Source organism: Anguilla anguilla, chromosome 9 (genome assembly GCF_013347855.1).
Source record: "Anguilla anguilla isolate fAngAng1 chromosome 9, fAngAng1.pri, whole genome shotgun sequence".
NCBI classification, from domain to species: Eukaryota; Metazoa; Chordata; class Actinopteri; order Anguilliformes; family Anguillidae; genus Anguilla; species Anguilla anguilla.
The window spans coordinates 434,673-452,422 of NC_049209.1; the positions used below are offsets into that span (position 1 = coordinate 434,673).

At 46.9% G+C, this 17,750-nt stretch overlaps 1 protein-coding gene across 3 annotated transcripts in view; it reads right to left on the reverse strand.

The window, feature by feature from the left end:
- The window catches only part of gabra3 (gamma-aminobutyric acid type A receptor subunit alpha3), a 93,976-nt gene extending 76,832 nt beyond the window's left edge, over nucleotides 1-17,144 (reverse strand). For 2 of the 3 annotated variants that reach the window (XM_035434815.1, XM_035434816.1), the window contains exon 1: nucleotides 16,909-17,143. The gene's annotated coding sequence lies outside the window, so the exon portion shown is untranslated. Of the gene's footprint in view, nucleotides 1-16,908 lie in introns of all 3 variants that reach the window. The other variant, XM_035434817.1, reaches the window with a different exon arrangement.
- Nucleotides 17,145-17,750: the final 606 nt, after the last annotated feature.

Genomic DNA, 17,750 nt, shown 5'->3' on the forward strand with positions numbered 1-17,750 from the left:
AACAGCAACATTGGCAGCTTGAAAAAGCCTCTCTTCAGATGGTTCATTCAGTTTAAGGCAACATCTGCTGGCTCATCTGGTTAACCACACCTCCGCTTCATCACACAGCGCACTGGAATGATCTAGACTCCAGCTTTATCACACTGTGGAATGATCTAGACTCCAGCTTTACCACACTGTGGAATGATCTAGACTCCAGCTTTATCACACTGTGGAATGATCTAGACTCCAGCTTTATCACACTGTGGAATGATCTAGACTCCAGCTTTATCACACTGTGGAATGACCTAGACTCCAGCTTTATCACACTGTGGAATGATCTAGACTCCAGCTTTATCACACTGTGGAATGATCTAGACTCCAGCTTTATCACACTGTGGAATGATCTAGACTCCAGTTTTAACACACTGCACACTGTGGAATGATCTAGAAGTCCACTGATAAGAGTTTCCCTTCATTTAAAGGAGCTGGAATCCATGGGGTCGTGGAGAAGAATGGGCAGAAGCAGAACATCCACGAGTAGCAGAGTTTTAATGATCGTATTACTATGAGAAAGCACTTATTCTTTTTAATGATAAGCTCTATGTCTAGCAGCAAATGTTCACCAAAGAAAATATTCTAAAGCAGGCTCAATATCCATTTCACAAGTTTAGTGAAGGTAATGGCAGAGTAAATTAGTTCAGAAAGAAAGCACAAGGTGCTGTGCCTTAGATCAGACATTGCTTCAGCATGCGGGAGAAACATAAAGCACACTACAGTGCGGAAAAATACACACACATTTGTTCAGAAACAGAAGCCTGTCATTTCACGCAGATATGAATTACATTTCAGTTAACCTTTCCATCATTCCACTGACCGTGGTAATATGACACTGCAGAATCTTCTGAACGCAGTTTCCATATGGCCCTGGGCTGCTGCTTTACTGAGCCTGTTAGTCACATAAAGCGTCACGTTTACTTCACGTCCCCTGTGGCACAAAGCTTAAACACCACAAATATATCCCTGTTTTTTATTTTATATAGCAATAAAATTAGTATATTAAATTATTTTCAATGAATCTATTGAAGCATTCATTATTTACTTCTTATTTTGGGGGGAGGGTTATCATCAGACCGCAAATTTAGCTTACATTTGGAAAGACTGTATTATGCATAAGGAGCGCTGTGGAGAGGATGGGAAGAACTACTGCTGCAGTTTTTTCTATATAATCCAATTTAAAGAATTAGTGGCTCTTTTCTAACATCAAGAACACAAAGACATCCAGTGTTCTGTTACTTCACTTGTGTCTTTAGTGCAATGCTTCTGTTGCTATAAATCAAACTTATGTAACCGGGTTAAACACTTGCAGAGTAGAACTGCTGAACTCTGATTCTCAATCACTCATCACTGATTCTCAATCACTCATCACTGATTCTCAATCACTCATCACTGATCACTCATCACTCATCACTGATCACTCATCACTCATCACTGATCACTCATCACTGATCACTCATCACTGATTCTCAATCACTCATCACTGATTCTCAATCACTCATCACTGATCACTCATCACTCATCACTGATCACTCATCACTCATCACTGATCACTCATCACTCATTGTGAAGAGAAGCATCTGCAGGAGAATTCAGGGACGCAGCTGAGAAAATACAGGAATAAAAACCTGAACCTCAAACAAGACAAAAACCTGAAGCTCAATCAGGACAAAAACCTGAAGCTCAATCAGGACAAAAACCTGAAGCTCAATCAGGACAAAAACCTGAAGCTCAATCAGGACAAAAACCTGAAGCTCAATCAGGACAAAAACCTGAACCTCAAACAAGACAAAAACCTGAACCTCAATCAGGACAAAAACCTGAAGCTCAATCAGGACAAAAACCTGAAGCTCAATCAGGAAAAAAAACCTGAAGCTCAATCAGGACAAAACCCCGAAGCCCAGACAGGAAGGGGTGTGTCCGTGCGCAGGAAGAGGCAGAGAGAGGGCACACCAACGAAGGCGGCAAATGCCTAATCTCTCAAATGAGATGTGGTCCAGAACAGCTGACCGCGTGATAAATCACAGTCTCACGCCGAGACCAGCTGGACGGGGGTCACAGCCTAATTTTAGCAGATTCCCGGCAGCATCAATCATCACCGCCGTCAGAAGCGAGCGTGGGTCCGTGACCACACATCTGGCTCCTCCGCCGGGCCACAGCACATCTGGGCAGACGGTACGGCACGCACACGCCCTGTTCTACCTCACTCACTCCCTGCATTCTCATCTGTCAGCTTCCATACGCAGCGTCGGGAGGAAGGCCACCGCACTCCACAGCCAAGGACGAATGTGCAGCACACCGCGGGGCTCTGACAGAGCGCAGCGGAGGAGCGGTTTGCTGAAATAGTCTGAGGACAAGGCCGATCTCCATCACTCAGGCGCGACAGCACACTCCACCAGCCTACTAATGCCTGTGAAGCAGCAGCCGACTGCGCCAGGAGCAAAGAGCCGCCAGTAACGAGACAAACGTGCAGGACGCTCTGTGAAAGACAAACGTGCAGGACGCTCTGTGAGAGACAAACGTGCAGGACGCTCTGTGAAAGAGAGACAAACGTGCAGGACGCTCTGTGAAAGAGAGACAAACATGCAGGACGCTCTGTGAAAGAGAGACAAACGTGCAGGACGCTCTGTGAAAAAGAGACAAACGTGCAGGACGCTCTGAATGAGACAAACGTGCAGGACGCTCTGAGAGAGACAAACGTGCAGGACGCTCTGTGAGAGACAAACGTGCAGGATGCTCTGTGAAAGAGAGGGACAAACGTGCAGGACGCTCTGTGAGAGACAAACGTGCAGGACGCTCTGTGAGAGACAAACATGCAGGACGCTCTGTGAGAGAGAGACAAACGTGCAGGACGCTCTGTGAGAGACAAACATGCAGGACGCTCTGAATGAGACAAACGTGCAGGACGCTCTGTGAGAGAGAGACAAACGTGCAGGACGCTCTGTGAGAGAGAGACAAACGTGCAGGACGCTCTGTGAGAGACAAACGTGCAGGACGCTCTGTGAAAGAGGGACGAAGCACCGGACCGGCACGTTGAGTGCAAGTGAGTCATTCACTGCATTTCTTAGAACGCTGAGATACAAATACCCTGATGTGCCTAATAATGCCTCAGTAGCACACAGACACGTCAGCTGCTTCTGTCTGCAAAGGTAAAGAGGCATCTCTCCACTTGACTTCCTGTATGTTGGGTGCCCTCCCACATGACTTCCTGTACTCTGGGTACCCTCCTGCTTGACTTCCTGTACTCTGAGTGCCCTCCCGTTTGACTTCCTGTACTCCGGGTACCCTTCAGCGTGACTTCCTGTACTCTGGGTGCCCTCCCACGTGACTTCCTGTACTCTGCGTGCCCTCCCAAGAGGCCAGTGCGTCAGCTTGTCTCTGAGCCAGGACTGATGTGCCCAGTCAGTGAAGGAGAAACATTACCACGTGTAATGTCAGTACACCTCCACCACTGGCCCAAACACCACAGCATGCCAGCATGCATTCCCAGACACTATCTACAATAGACAGACAGAGACCTTCATCTAAACTGGCCGAGTAAGAGTAAATCTGTTTTACAATGCCATGAGCACACAACACCATAACACACACACACAATAACCAAACAACACTGTAACACACACACACACAATAGGCACACAACACCGTAACACATACACATAATACACACACAACACCGTAACACATACGCCCAATACGCATACAACACTGTAACACATACACACAATACGCATACAACACCGTAACACACACACACACAATAACCAAACAACACTGTAACACACACACACACAATAGGCACACAACACCGTAACACATACACATAATACACACACAACACCGTAACACATACGCCCAATACGCATACAACACTGTAACACATACACACAATACGCATACAACACCGTAACACACACACACACAATAACCAAACAACACTGTAACACACACACACACAATAGGCACACAACACCGTAACACATACACATAATACACACACAACACTGTAACACACACACACTATATGCACACAACACCAAAACACATACACACAATAGGCACACAACACCAAAACACATACACTCAATAGGCACACAACACTGTAACACACACAAACACACTACGCATACAACACTGTAACACACACACACACACACAATATGCATAGAACACCAAAACACATACACACAATAGGCACACAACACCGTAACACATACACACAATACGCATACAAAACCCGAACACATACACACAATACGCATACAACACTGTAACACACACGCAGGTACTAACAGAAATAACAGACACATTATGAAAAGCCAGTACGGGTTTGCTGTAAAACATTTTTTAAAAGAAACCTGAAATACTCAATGCTACTCAGACTCTCCAATCTGAGGGTAACCTGTAGCTGATTCCATTTAAAAGGTGCATATAAGGTAAATTAAACAATAGTCTAGTGCCCCCAGTGGACAGAGAACCAAGTTGCAGCGAAGTGGAGGATTCCCAGCATGCTCTCTGTTCCTAAAATCAGCGTTTTTTTTCTGTCCCGCTGACATGACCACCATCCTGGGGAACAAACCGCAGCGCCAGACACCACGCATGCTGTTCGTCGGCCTATCACAGCAGCTGTTTGTCAGAGACAGCTCCGTCACGCAAGATAGATTTCTCACCCCTGCATTATGAAGGGAAATTTTCACTGCAGTGTTGATGTGAGAATATCTTTCCTCACAGGGACGTGATATAGAATAAACACTTACAAAAACTGCTCTCTCTCTCACGTAATGCTACAAGTATGTGTGTGTGTGCATGTGTGTGCGTGTGAGTGTGTGTGTGTGTGTGTGTGTGTGTGTGTGTGAGTGAGAATAACTAATAGGAAGTAGGAAGTGTTTGTATATTGCAAGGCTTCAGTGCCAGTGTTAAGCTGAATAACACAGACATAGACAATTTCTCATAATGTTAAATGTCATAATAACTGAAACTGAAGAAGTTCTTCAGAAACATGGTGGCTATAGGGTACAAGAGTCCAAGAGCTGGGCTTGAGCACCCTGTCAATCAACAACATACTTTAACCTGAAGCTCTGCAGTAACACACCTGAGGCTCTGCAGTAACACACCTGAAGCTCTGCAGTAACACACCTGAGGCTCTGCAGTAACACACCTGAGGCTCTGCAGTAACACACCTGAAGCTCTAGTAATACACCTGAGGCTCTGCAGTAACACACCTGAAGCTCTAGTAACACACCTGAGGCTCTGCAGTAACAGACCCAACCTGTGGAAATGATTGCATGTAAAAATGCAATCTTTAAAAGCCATTTTACATCCTACCTACCATCAGCTAAATACTGAAATGTTAAGAAATGTACATGTAATTAATTTGCAAAAAAGGTAAAAACACATGAATCTGCATAAAGTCTGTCACTGAAGATTAATGGGTTAATAAGTTATAGAAATAATTTTGGTAGTACGCTCACTGCCCTTGAGAAGAGAGAATGCTCATTTTAATGCCAACATCTCACACGTTCTTTGCCTTGACTCCGACCTGCGTTCATTCCATCAGCCCTGTTATTGTGAATAAATTCATCCAGGTCAAGGTTGCTCTCATTCTCTGCGCAAACTTTTTTGGCATCGTGAGCCTTTATCTTTCTCATTATGCTTCTTTTTTTCTGCTTTAGATAACCCATTTCTTTCAGCGATGTATTATATTGTTTGTCTGTGCAGTTAATTCACAAAGAACATAAGACTTTTTAAGGACAAAAAGCGTGTTAAAGAAGACAACTCCGCTGTGTCTGCTGACACTCAAACGTTCTTCATCACACACTGAGTCCGTGAGACATCTCTTTAAGGCCCTCTTAAATGTATACTTCTGCGTATTTCTGGGCTGTTACAGAGAAGAGTCTGGCACAGAAAAACAGAATTTGTGTTACTTGCTGGCGAGAGGTTAAAAAAAAAAACAACTCATTAAAAGTTCCATCCACAGTCCTGAATCTACCAGAGGTCTATACATCAATGGCCAGCTCCTTCTGCTGAAACAACAGCTTCTCCCCCAGTAATGCTGCTTGATCTTGAGTTCTGAGGGCTTCCGCAATCATTCCTAGTCATGTGTCTGAGGTAGTTCTGAGCGATTAACCAATATATAACGGTGTTATTTCGGTGTTTTTTCAGTGTTTAAATAATTAATCGATTGACGTCTGTTCGATTATTTCAATTGTTTTAATTCTATGGATAAACCATGTTTTTTTTCCAAGCTCTGTGTGGTAGTTTTTTAAGTTGTAGTTTTTTAAAGGCAGTTTACGCAGTTCTCACAGAAATAAGCATCACAATGACCACAATGCCCATAATCCATTGCGCCTAACACAAGTGACGTGAAACACAGAACCGAGTACTCGCAGGACAAGACACACAGAACTGCATTAAAAAGGTATAAGTAGGCATACTGTACGACTGTAACCAACAAGTCAACAAATTAAAACATTAAAATAAACACACCTAAAAGTCAAATATATTTTTAAAGACCAAAGTAATAATACTTTATGCAAGTGATTTGCTATAATACGCAGCCACAGATTAGAGCCTTTGAAAGTATACATCTTTAATGCTCTCTCTTTTAAGTTAGTTTAACATTTTAATAAAAAATAAAATAAAAATGTAAAATAATTTCAAATGTCATTATTCCATGGTACATTCATATTTAAAAAAAAAAAAAAACGAAATTAAAATCAGAAACCACGATTAATTTCCAAAACCAAATCAAAATCGAACAGAACTCGTCTGAGGTGGGGGTAGGGTGAGACTGTAATGCTGCAGCTAAGGGCAGGCTGCAGACACACACACACACACACACACACTGTGTCGCTGCTTCGTTAGCAAGACGCTAGCATGTGAGTTTTTTTGACTGAAACCTTACCTGTGATCCTCTGTGAAAGGGAAACCAGCCACAGGCAGCCTGTGCAGTAATGCCTGTGTGTGTGCAGCCTGTGCAATAATGCCTGTGTGTGTGTGTGTAGCCTGTGCAATAATGCCTGTGTGTGTGTAGCCTGTGCAATAATGCCTATGTGTGTGTGTAGCCTGTGCAATAATGCCTGTGTGTGTGTGTAGCCTGTGCAATAATGCCTGTGTGTGTGTGTAGCCTGTGCAATAATGCCTGTGTGTGTGCAGCCTGTGCAATAATGCCTGTGTGTGTGTGTAGCCTGTGCAATAATGCCTGTGTGTGTGCAGCCTGTGCAGTAATGCCTGTGTGTGTGTGTAGCCTGTGCAATAATGCCTGTGTGTGTGCAGCCTGTGCAATAATGCCTGTGTGTGTGTGCAGCCTGTGCAATAATGCCTGTGTGTGTGCAGCCTGTGCAATAATGCCTGTTTGTGTGTGTAGCCTGTGCAATAATGCCTGTGTGTGTGTAGCCTGTGCAATAATGCCTGTGTGTGTGCAGCCTGTGCAATAATGCCTGTGTGTGTGCAGCCTGTGCAATAATGCCTGTGTGTGTGTAGCCTGTGCAATAATGCCTGAGTGTGTTGAACCATGTGCAATAATGCCTGCAGGCATCAGAAGCATCGCAGGAGTTCAACAGCGGGATTAGACATTTCCAGGAGGAACGAGCGACACGCTCGTAAAACTACAGGATCAAAGCACTGCTCAACATGCACTGAATATAGAGCAGCAGAATCACAACAATCTTGCAAAGCTATTTTGGAACAGAATTCAGCCTATTTGTAACAACTGATAAATGAAGGAGTAGCTGGAAGAACAACTGACTTAAAAATGATTTTAAGCATCAGAAAACCAATGAGCTGTTGAAAGACCCACCTCATCCAACCTGTTAATCAAAGATCCAACAGTTTGCTTATGAATTTCAAAGCAAAACACCACCACTGTTCAAGTTCAGGCAATTACAGCAGCATGAACACATAAGCTACTGAACACAATCCCATTAATAAAGTGAGGAACGCACAAAGCCAAAGGCTCCATGGGCAGCATTTTCATTCTGAAACAGATCCAAATGTGCGCAGTGGCGAGCTGTTTTCACCCTGTGGAGCCAGTGCATTAGCCACCGTTACGAACCTGCAGCGTCAGCACAGAGCTCAACTAGGCCTGTGAGGGACTGGACACACACACGCACACACACGCTTACACACACACACGCACACACACACATGTGTAGGACGGAGTGTGGCGCAGTGGGTAAGGAACTGCGCTTGTAACCGAAAGGTCGCAGGTTCGAATCCCGGGTAAGGACACTGCCGTTGTACCCTTGAGCAAGGTACTTAACCTGCATTGCTTCAGTATATATCCAGCTGTATAAATGGATACAATGTAAAGTGCTAAGTAAAAGTTGTGTAAGTCGCTCTGGATAAGAGCGTCTGCTAAATGCCTATAATGTAATGTAATGTAATGTAACATACACACACACACACACACGCTTACACACATGCACACACGCGCACGCACGCGCGCACACACACACACACACACGCATGCACAAACACACACACACGCATGCACAAACACACACACACACGCGCGCATGCACACACACACACACACGCACACACACACGCACACACACCTGTACTCCACCTCCCACCCACCTCCACCGTACCAGAGAGAGCTCAGATTAGGGTTAGGGTTAGTGGTGAGCCATGTGCCTGTGGCAAGGCTCCCGATTCCATCGACACTCTCCCCAAAGGAATCTCATCACACCGCTAGTTTATTTATCCTGGAAAACATAAAAAATGAGTATATCTCTCTCTACTCTTTACTTTTCTGCTCTCCCTCTTTCTCTTCTCCCCCTCCCTCTCTCACCTCTCACTGTCTCTCACACCGTGTCTGACTGATCCCAGGGGCTGGGTCTGACTGATCCCAGGGGCAGGGTCTGACTGATCCCAGGGGTTGGGTCTGACTGATCCCAGACTGATCCCAGGGGCAGGGTCTGACTGATCCCAGGGGTTGGGTCTGACTGATCCCAGACTGATCCCAGGGGCTGGGTCTGACTGATCCCAGACTGATCCTAGGGGCAGGGTCTGACTGATCCCAGAGGCAGGGTCTGACTGATCCCAGGGGTTGGGTCTGACTGATCCCAGACTGATCCCAGGGGCAGGGTCTGACTGATCCCAGGGGTTGGGTCTGACTGATCCCAGACTGATCCTAGGGGCAAGGTCTGACTGATCCCAGACTGATCCCAGGGGCTGGGTCTGACTGATCCCAGGGGCAGGGTCTGACTGATCCCAGGGGTTGGGTCTGACTGATCCCAGACTGATCCCAGGGGCTGGGTCTGACTGATCCCAGGGGCAGGGTCTGACTGATGCCAGGGGCAGGGTCTGACTGATCCCAGGGGTTGGGTCTGACTGATCCCAGACTGATCCCAGGGGCAGGGTCTGACTGAACCCAGACTGATCCCAGGGGTTGGGTCTGACTGATCCCAGACTGATCCCAGGGGCAGGTGTTATATAATAATGATAATAAAGGACCTGCCAGCTGGAAGATGCCTGTGCCAGAGAAGAGCCTGAGGACCAGCGGTGTGATTTGACCCTGACCATCCGGGGCACAAAACCAGAGTGCTCTCTAACCCTAACCCTAATCCTAACCATCTCCACATCAGATCAACATCTCTACATCAGGAGAATAATCTCAACGTCAGATCAACCATCTCCACATCAGATCAACCATCTCCACATCAGATAAACCATCTCCACATCAGATCAACCATCTCCATGTCAGGAGAATAATCTCAACATCAGATCAACCATTTCAACATCAGGTGAATGATATCCACGTCTGGTGGAGCCTCTGCAGCGCTGAAAACCACCATGTTCTGTCAGCACTCTTTAAAGAAGAAAGAGCAAGAGTTCTGCCCCACACCCACGCCACCCAATACCACCTCACCTATTCCATCGAATCCTACCCTGCCCGGTGGGGCTGGGGTTGGGGTTGGAAATGAGTATTGTACCATATCGAACCTGTGTTTTGTAGTTGTTCCAATGACTTTTGTACATCGCTTTGGATAAAAGCGTCTGCTAAATAAATGTAATGTAACGGTTGGGGCTGAGGCTGGGGGATGGGGTTGGGGGCTGGGGGTTGTGGCTGGGGCTGGGGGCTGGGGCTGGGGTTGGGGGCTGGGGGTGGAGTTGGGGCTGGGGTTGTGGATGGGGCTGGGGGCTGGGGGTTGGAGTTGGAGTTGGGGGCTGGGGTTGTGGCTGGGGTTGGGGGCTGGGTTTGGAGTTGGGGTTAGGGCTGGGGCTGGGGGCTGGGGGCTGGGGGCAGAGTTGGGGCTATGGTTACTGCTAAGCTTGGAATGCAGATGCATCGCGCAATTTCATTTGAAACCACGAAAAACCCCGAAGCCACTGAAACACTTTACATCTGCCATTTTCCTGAATGTGTTTATGTTACAGATGCAGCTTTATCACTTTGAGTAAAAAAACCTACAGAGTGGACAGAAATGGGCAATAAGAGAAGCAGCAGCCTGAAACAGTGCCTCTCATCTCATTATCATACCTCAGCAGCCATGCTAGCACAGGACTGTGGCACCACCCCCACCTCCACCCCCATCCAGCCCTCACCTCCACCCCACCTCCAGCCCCCACCTCCACCCCACCGCCAGCCCCCACCTCCACCCCACCTCCACCCCCATCCAGCCCTCACCCCCACCCCCCCCCCCACCTCCACCCCCATCCCCATCCAGCCCCACCTCCAGCCCTCACCTCAACCCCACCTCCAGCCCACCTCCACCCCCCACGTACACCCCCCTCCAGCCCCCACCTCCACCCCACCGCCAGCCCCCACCTCCACCCCTCACATACACCCCCCCTGGGCTGAGAGAGAGCTGGAGCCCATGAGTGGAGCTCTTCTCTTCCTGTTCCCTGCAGGGCGGTCCCCCCCCCCCCCCCCCCCTGTCCCAGCACGCTCACACCCACGGGGGCTCCAGCGCATCAGAGGGCTGCTCAGTTTGCCGCATGCTGCACATCGCATGTCTGTAATGTCAGGCTGCAGCAGGCCCACGGACACGGCGCATCCCTGCAGAAAGAGCCCCCCCCCCCCCCCCCCCCCGCCCCCCCGCCCCCCCGCAGACCGTCCGCTGCACCGCCTCCGCGTCAGGCCTGCCGCTCCCCGGCGGGATTAGCGGGAATTTGGCCGCCAGACAGAGGGGGTAGCCCGCGTGCATCGGCCAACTCAGCCGTCACACTTTCCCGCGATAATTACGAGAGCGGAGCCCGGCCCAATTCACTCAGACTTTCACAGCGAATTAACAGGAGCCACACATCGCCCCTCACACGCCAGCGCATGCACACGCTCCACTGAGCACGCCCACATACGCCACTTCACCAGCGTCAAGTGCTGAGTCATGAGACAGACTAAACAGTGCCTCTGTGTGCGTGTGTGTGTGTGTGTGTGTGCGTGTGTGTGTGAGAGAGAGAGAGAGTGTGTGTGTGTGTGTGTGTGTGCGTGTGTGAGAGAGAGAGAGAGAGAGAGAGAGAGTGTGTGTGAGAGAGTGTGCCTGTGCATGTGTGTTTGTGTGTGTGTGAGAGTCTGTGTGTGTGTGTGCGTGTGTGTGTGTGTGTGCGAGTGTGACCGCGTGTGAGAGTGTGTGTGTGTTCGTGTGCGAGTGTGACCGCGTGTGAGTGTGTGTGTGCATATGTGTGTGTGTGTGCGAGTGTGACCGCGTGTGAGAGTGTGTGTGTGTGTGTGTGTGTGTGTGTGTGTGTGTGTGTGTGTGTGTGTTTGTACGCGCGTCTGTAAAGACTGTAAATCTAAATGCTTTTGCGTGTCACCCACACACTGTGAAAAAGGTGCTTATTCCATATGTCTCAGCGTCTGTGAAAAGCCTGTTTACTCAGCGGTGATGAGACGCATGGCGGACATATTCCAGGAGTCTGCCCCTCACCCCCACCCCCTGGGGCTCCAGCAGTCTGTGGATAGCGTGGGTGGGGGGGGGTGGGGCGGGGAGTTAGGCTGTGATCAGAACCTCGATGCCCACATGCCTCAAATGCCTCATACAGCACAGGTTTACAGTGGAAACTGTTTGGCGGCTTCTCTCTTACCTGTGCTTCCCTCCTAACTTTCCTCCTACCTGTCCTTTCGCACAGAGCTCTGAACACCTGTGCTCCCCTCCTACTTGTCCTTCACCACAGGACCTAATCAACAGGGCTCCCAATAAACTCTCTTGGCAATCTTGACCATGTTCTACTATACTAACGTACCTGCTTTTGAGTTGTGGACTTCATAAACATCTGAGAAGTTAGAATGAACATCTCCACTGAAAATGAACTAATTTAAACTAAAACTGCTTTCAGATTAAGAGTCTTCCCCAGGCCTGCACCAGTTTAGGGTTAGGGTTAGGGTTAGGTTTAAGAGTTTCAGATTAAGAGTCTTCCCCAGGCCTGCACCAGTTTAGGGTTAGGGTTAGGGTTAGGTTTAAGAGTTTCAGATTAAGAGTCTTCCCCAGGCCTGCACCAGTTTAGGCCGGATCAGGCTGCAGGTGTGGACGTGGCTCTTCAAACTAAGCGGTTCCAGGCCACCTCTCCTGTTACCCTAGTAATGAGCACTCCACAGCCACGCACGCCCAAATGAGGAGTCACTAAACCAGGCGTGTTTCTGCAGTCCGGGGGATCGTGCTGATAGGAGCTCCACACAGTTCCATAACGGGAAAGATGGAGAATGTTGCCACAGGTCAGACTGAAGACCCCCTCCCCGCCCCCCTTGGGTGGAAATGACATGCAGGTAATGTGGAGGACCGTACCCAATCAGACGTTTTTTCAACCGAATGTAATAAAACTAGATTAACACATTCACTGTGAAGCCAGAGAAAGGGGAACACAAGAGCCAAGCGCAAGGGGCGGAGAGCCAAGCGCAAAGGGGTGAAGAGCCAAGCGCAAAGGGGTGAAGAGCCAAGCGCAAGGGGTGAAGAGCCAAGCGCAAGGGTGAAGAGCCAAGCGCAAAGGGGTGATGAGCCAAGCGCAAAGGGGTGAAGAGCCAAGCGCAAAGGGGTGAAGAGCCAAGCGCAAGGGGTGAAGAGCCAAGCGCAAAGGGGTGAAGAGCCAAGCGCAAAGGGGTGATGAGCCAAGCGCAAGGGTGAAGAGCCAAGCGCAGGGGTGAAGAGCCAAGCGCAAAGGGGTGAAGAGCCAAGCGCAAATGGGTGAAGAGCCAAGCGCAAAGGGGTGAAGAGCCAAGCGCAAAGGGGTGATGAGCCAAGTGCATTTAAAAAAAATTAAATTCTCTTAACAATATCATTTCCCAGGCGTGATTACAACAGCACAGAAGTGCCGCAGAATATTATTTCTGCGAGTTATGTGCTGACTTGTTATTTCTGTTTTTCCTTTTTCTCCCACAAGGACAAAAAAGCAAAAGCAAGGAGAAATGGGACTGATTTTGGATGAACGTGTATTATTATTAATATTACTATTTGGATGAACATATATTATTATTTGGATGAATGTATATTATTATTATTATTATTATTATTATTTGGATGAATGTATATTATTATTTGGAAGATCGTATATCAATTTGCAAACAAACTAACAACAAAAACAGTGAAGCACAGAAGATAATTACACACAGACCGGCATGCCATCAATCTACAGGAGATAGTGAGAGGGTATATGCCGACACACTGTTGCTAAGAGGAATTATTAAACATTTAGCAATTAGGCGTAAGTCTTCAAAAATGATCTTATGTTTCACTGGACCTTATTATATTTTACTGGCAATGCTCCATGAGTCACTACGACAATGTTCTGGATTTTATTATTGGTTTATTTTGCAAATCTCATTATACTTCACTGCAAACAAATATTGAAAGTACAGTGATAAATAGTGCTATGGCTGAAAGAGCTGCTATATGACTGTAAAATGGTGAGCAACTGAATAAAAACCCGACCAACTGTTATAATGTAGAAATGGCATTACCAACTGAGCGGATTGCTGGTACAAAACAAATATATTATTCAATATCTGTCTTTGATCAGTAAGTATTACTATGAATAAGAATTATTCCTATTCATCAGAACTTTAGTTCTGGCCCTATGTTCTGTGTTCTGGCCCTGTGTGCTGTGTTCTGACCCTGTGCTGTGGTCTGACCCTATGTGCTGTGGTCTGACCCTATGTGCTGTGGTCTGACCCTATGTGCTGTGTTCTGACCCTATGTGCAGTGGTCTGACCCTATGTGCTGTGGTCTGACCCTATGTGCTGTGTTCTGACCCTATGTGCTGTGTTCTGACCCTATGTGCTGTGTTCTGACCCTATGTGCTGTGGTCTGACCCTATGTGCTGTGGTCTGACCCTATGTGCTGTGGTCTGGCCCTATGTGCTGTGTTCTGGCCCTATGTGCTGTGTTCTGGCCCTATGTGCTGTGTTCTGACCCTATGTGCTGTGGTCTGACCCTATGTGCTGTGCTCTGGCCCTATGTGCTGTGTTCTGACCCTATGTGCTGTGTTCTGACCCTATGTGCTGTGTTCTGACCCTATGTGCTGTGTTCTGACCCTGGATCTTCTGTCCCTCCTGGCCACTGTGAGACAGTGAATAAACACACGTCTTCCCATCTACAGCAACTACCGCCAGCCCTTCAAAATACTCCTGTTTTTAATCATTGTTTTTCAGCCATTAAATATAATACAATCAATGCATCCAGCAAGCTAGCTGTTGTAAGAATAGCTAGCAATTTGTTGTGTTACGACTGGGTAACTAAAAGCCCATCATTTTTTGCAGGAACACATAAATTCATACATTTCATTGGAAGCAGAGTAAAATGAAAGCACTGAATGAGTTATTTCAGAATCAATTACACCCTGATGTAGTTTAATCATATAAAACATGCAGCTTGAGAACTTATTTGGCTTTGCGTGTCCCCATTCCCTCTGCAGCATGTGCGTGACACAACGTCTCCGGGAATTCTGCAGAGAAGGAGGGGATCGCATCACATGGCAGGTCCGTGAAGCGCGCCCCTGTGCGTCCCGTGCCCTTCCTCGTTTAGGGCGCAGAGGCAGTGGCAGCGTGCACCCCTGGTTTTTAGGGTAAGCGTGCAGCAGAGCGGGAATCCTGCCGTCAGGAACACGGCCCTGCTCCCCAGACCCCATCATACCAAACCCTGATACAGCTCATCTTACATCACTGTGCCCAAAACTCCCCCTGCTCTCCAGACCCCATCATACCAAACCCTGATACAGCTCATCTTACATCACTGTGCCTAAAACTCCCCTGCTCTCCAGACCCCATCATACCAAACCCTGATACAGCTCATCTTACAGCACTGTGCTCTCCAGACCCCATCATACCAAACCCTGATACAACTCATCTTACAGCACTGTGCTTAAAACTCCCCTGCTCCCCAGACCCCATCATACCAAACCCTGATACAGCTCATCTTACAGCGCTGTGCTCTCCAGACCCCATCATACCAAACCCTGATACAGCTCATCTTACAGCACTGTGCTTAAAACTCCCCCTGCTCTCCAGACCCCATCATACCAAACCCTGATACAGCTCGTCTTACAGCACTGTGCCTAAAACTCCCCCTGCTCTCCAGACCCCATCATACCAAACCCTGATACAGCTCATCTTACAGCACTGTGCCTAAAACTCCCTGTGTTTTATATGATTTCTATCTTACATGCAGACATCAGACTTGACATTTGAATTTATTACATATTTGTGTGTGATTTGTTCATTTAGTGATATCTCTCTCACGCACACACACATACAGACACACAGCCAGTCACAGTCACACACGCACGCATACACACACACATTTACAGGATAACAAGAGATAGACGCGGTACAAACAGGCTACATTGATGCAGGATGTTTTTTCCCTTTTTTATTTTAACCGTCTTTAAAAACCTTCGCCTTTATACTGTGAGGAATGTTAAATCTAGCAGTCTGTTGCTAACCATTGCAATTAATTCAAGGATTGTAGTATGGGATCAACGCCCGCCGAAATGCATAGCCAAGGAATCCCAAGGTGTGTTCGATGTTTCTTTCGCTTGGAAACATTATTGAACAACGCCTTAATAGGCTACAGAACAGGCTAATTTCCTGGAGTTTTAAATACAATCTGAATAGACTCGTGGGCTGTACCGTTTAAACGGGATTTACATTTCGTTTATAAATCCTAGCTCAAGTTTCTTATTTATGGTATACATATTTTTTTTGTATTGTGACGGTGTTTTCCAAAACAGTCGAATAAAAATTAATCATAACCGATATCATAAAAGAAAAATCACAAGTTTTCGCTGTATTCAGTCAAGGTTATTTATTGCAACATGCAAGTGCGTTCAGTGGTGCCTTTTTGCGCATTTCAACCGTTTATCAGGAATCGTGAGAAAACTGTTGGCCAGTCTCACTCATTCATCAAGGGAAAGTAATGAAAAAAATAAAAATCAGGATTTTACAGGGGTACTTCGCCAATACAAAGGCCATTGTCGTATTTTCAATTAAATCTAAAAAAATGTCCTGAAAACAGTTGTGTCGGATAGGCGACTCTTTCTTGGTCATAGTGTCTCGTCATATTAACAAATAAATATATCAATGCACAGGCTTTAAATGTTACATTTAGATTTTCCATTTCCCATACTTTGCACACATGTATAGCTTGGCATTTGAAATCGTCGCATTCTCTGACCAGCACCTTCTATAAGCACACATATTCGCTGCCGTAACGTTAAAAGACCTGTTAAACCTGTAAACACTTCGGTCCGCAACGAAAACAAGCCACGACTGCTACTGAATGAAAAATTGCAGCTCATTATACTACCATCAGTTTGTCATGTCAAATCGGTATATATCCTTTACGCATTACATTTTTTTCCGACAGAACATTACGCTACAAATTATCGCCAAGCTCTATGGCAACCAAGCACCCGAGAATGCAGAAAAAAACGTCCTCACCAGTATTCTTTCTTCCGTTGCTTTATTTTCTTTTTCTGTTGACTTTGCTAGCCTCGGTTCTGTGCGATATGTTCCACTAACTTCCCCTGCGATTCTTATTTCACCAGCGAATTTCCAAGTGTTTGCTAAAGATGCTGAAATGAAGGAGAGGGAAGAGCGCTGTTATCGCGGAAGGTCTGCCCCCTTCAAACTAGCCCTCCCGCCCCCTCCGTCTTCCCCACTCAGATTGGCGCTGGCTGGCAGCAAATTTGTCCCTGGAGGAGGGTTTAAAACCTAAAACCCGTCGCGCCGGATCACATTTTATCCAGAACCCTGAGGAACACGTCCACCAAGAACGCGCCGGGTTTCAACGTTCATGTGGCCACGTATGTAATGCAGCATTCGAAGATGCTCTTCATTAAAATTCCACGTGTTTTTATTTTATTTTGTGGCTTTAAAAAAAAATCAGTTTTGCCGTGAACCTTTTCATAAGTGCCTGTGTCTGCTGCTCCACATTACTTATTTGACAGACAGCCACGTTTCTATAAAGACATCCAAAACAGCTCAATCACTCCGCATTCATTCCCCTCAATGGGCAATAACTGCTCACCTATTTACATATTCCGCTGCTTTAACGCGTTTTAAGGAAAGCAACAGTACTAAAAGCACCAGCATGAAATTAGGCTGCACAATTCATCCGGCCATGCAGTGACATGCAAACAGTTGCTAGGAAAGTAGCCTCTAGGTTTCAGTCTATTTCAGCCATCCCTACCATGACCCACATAATCTGAGTCTGAAATGAGACGAGAAGTCCCCTCATTGCACAGTGTTTATGGTCTCAGTGTCTTTTGCTTTTGCCATCT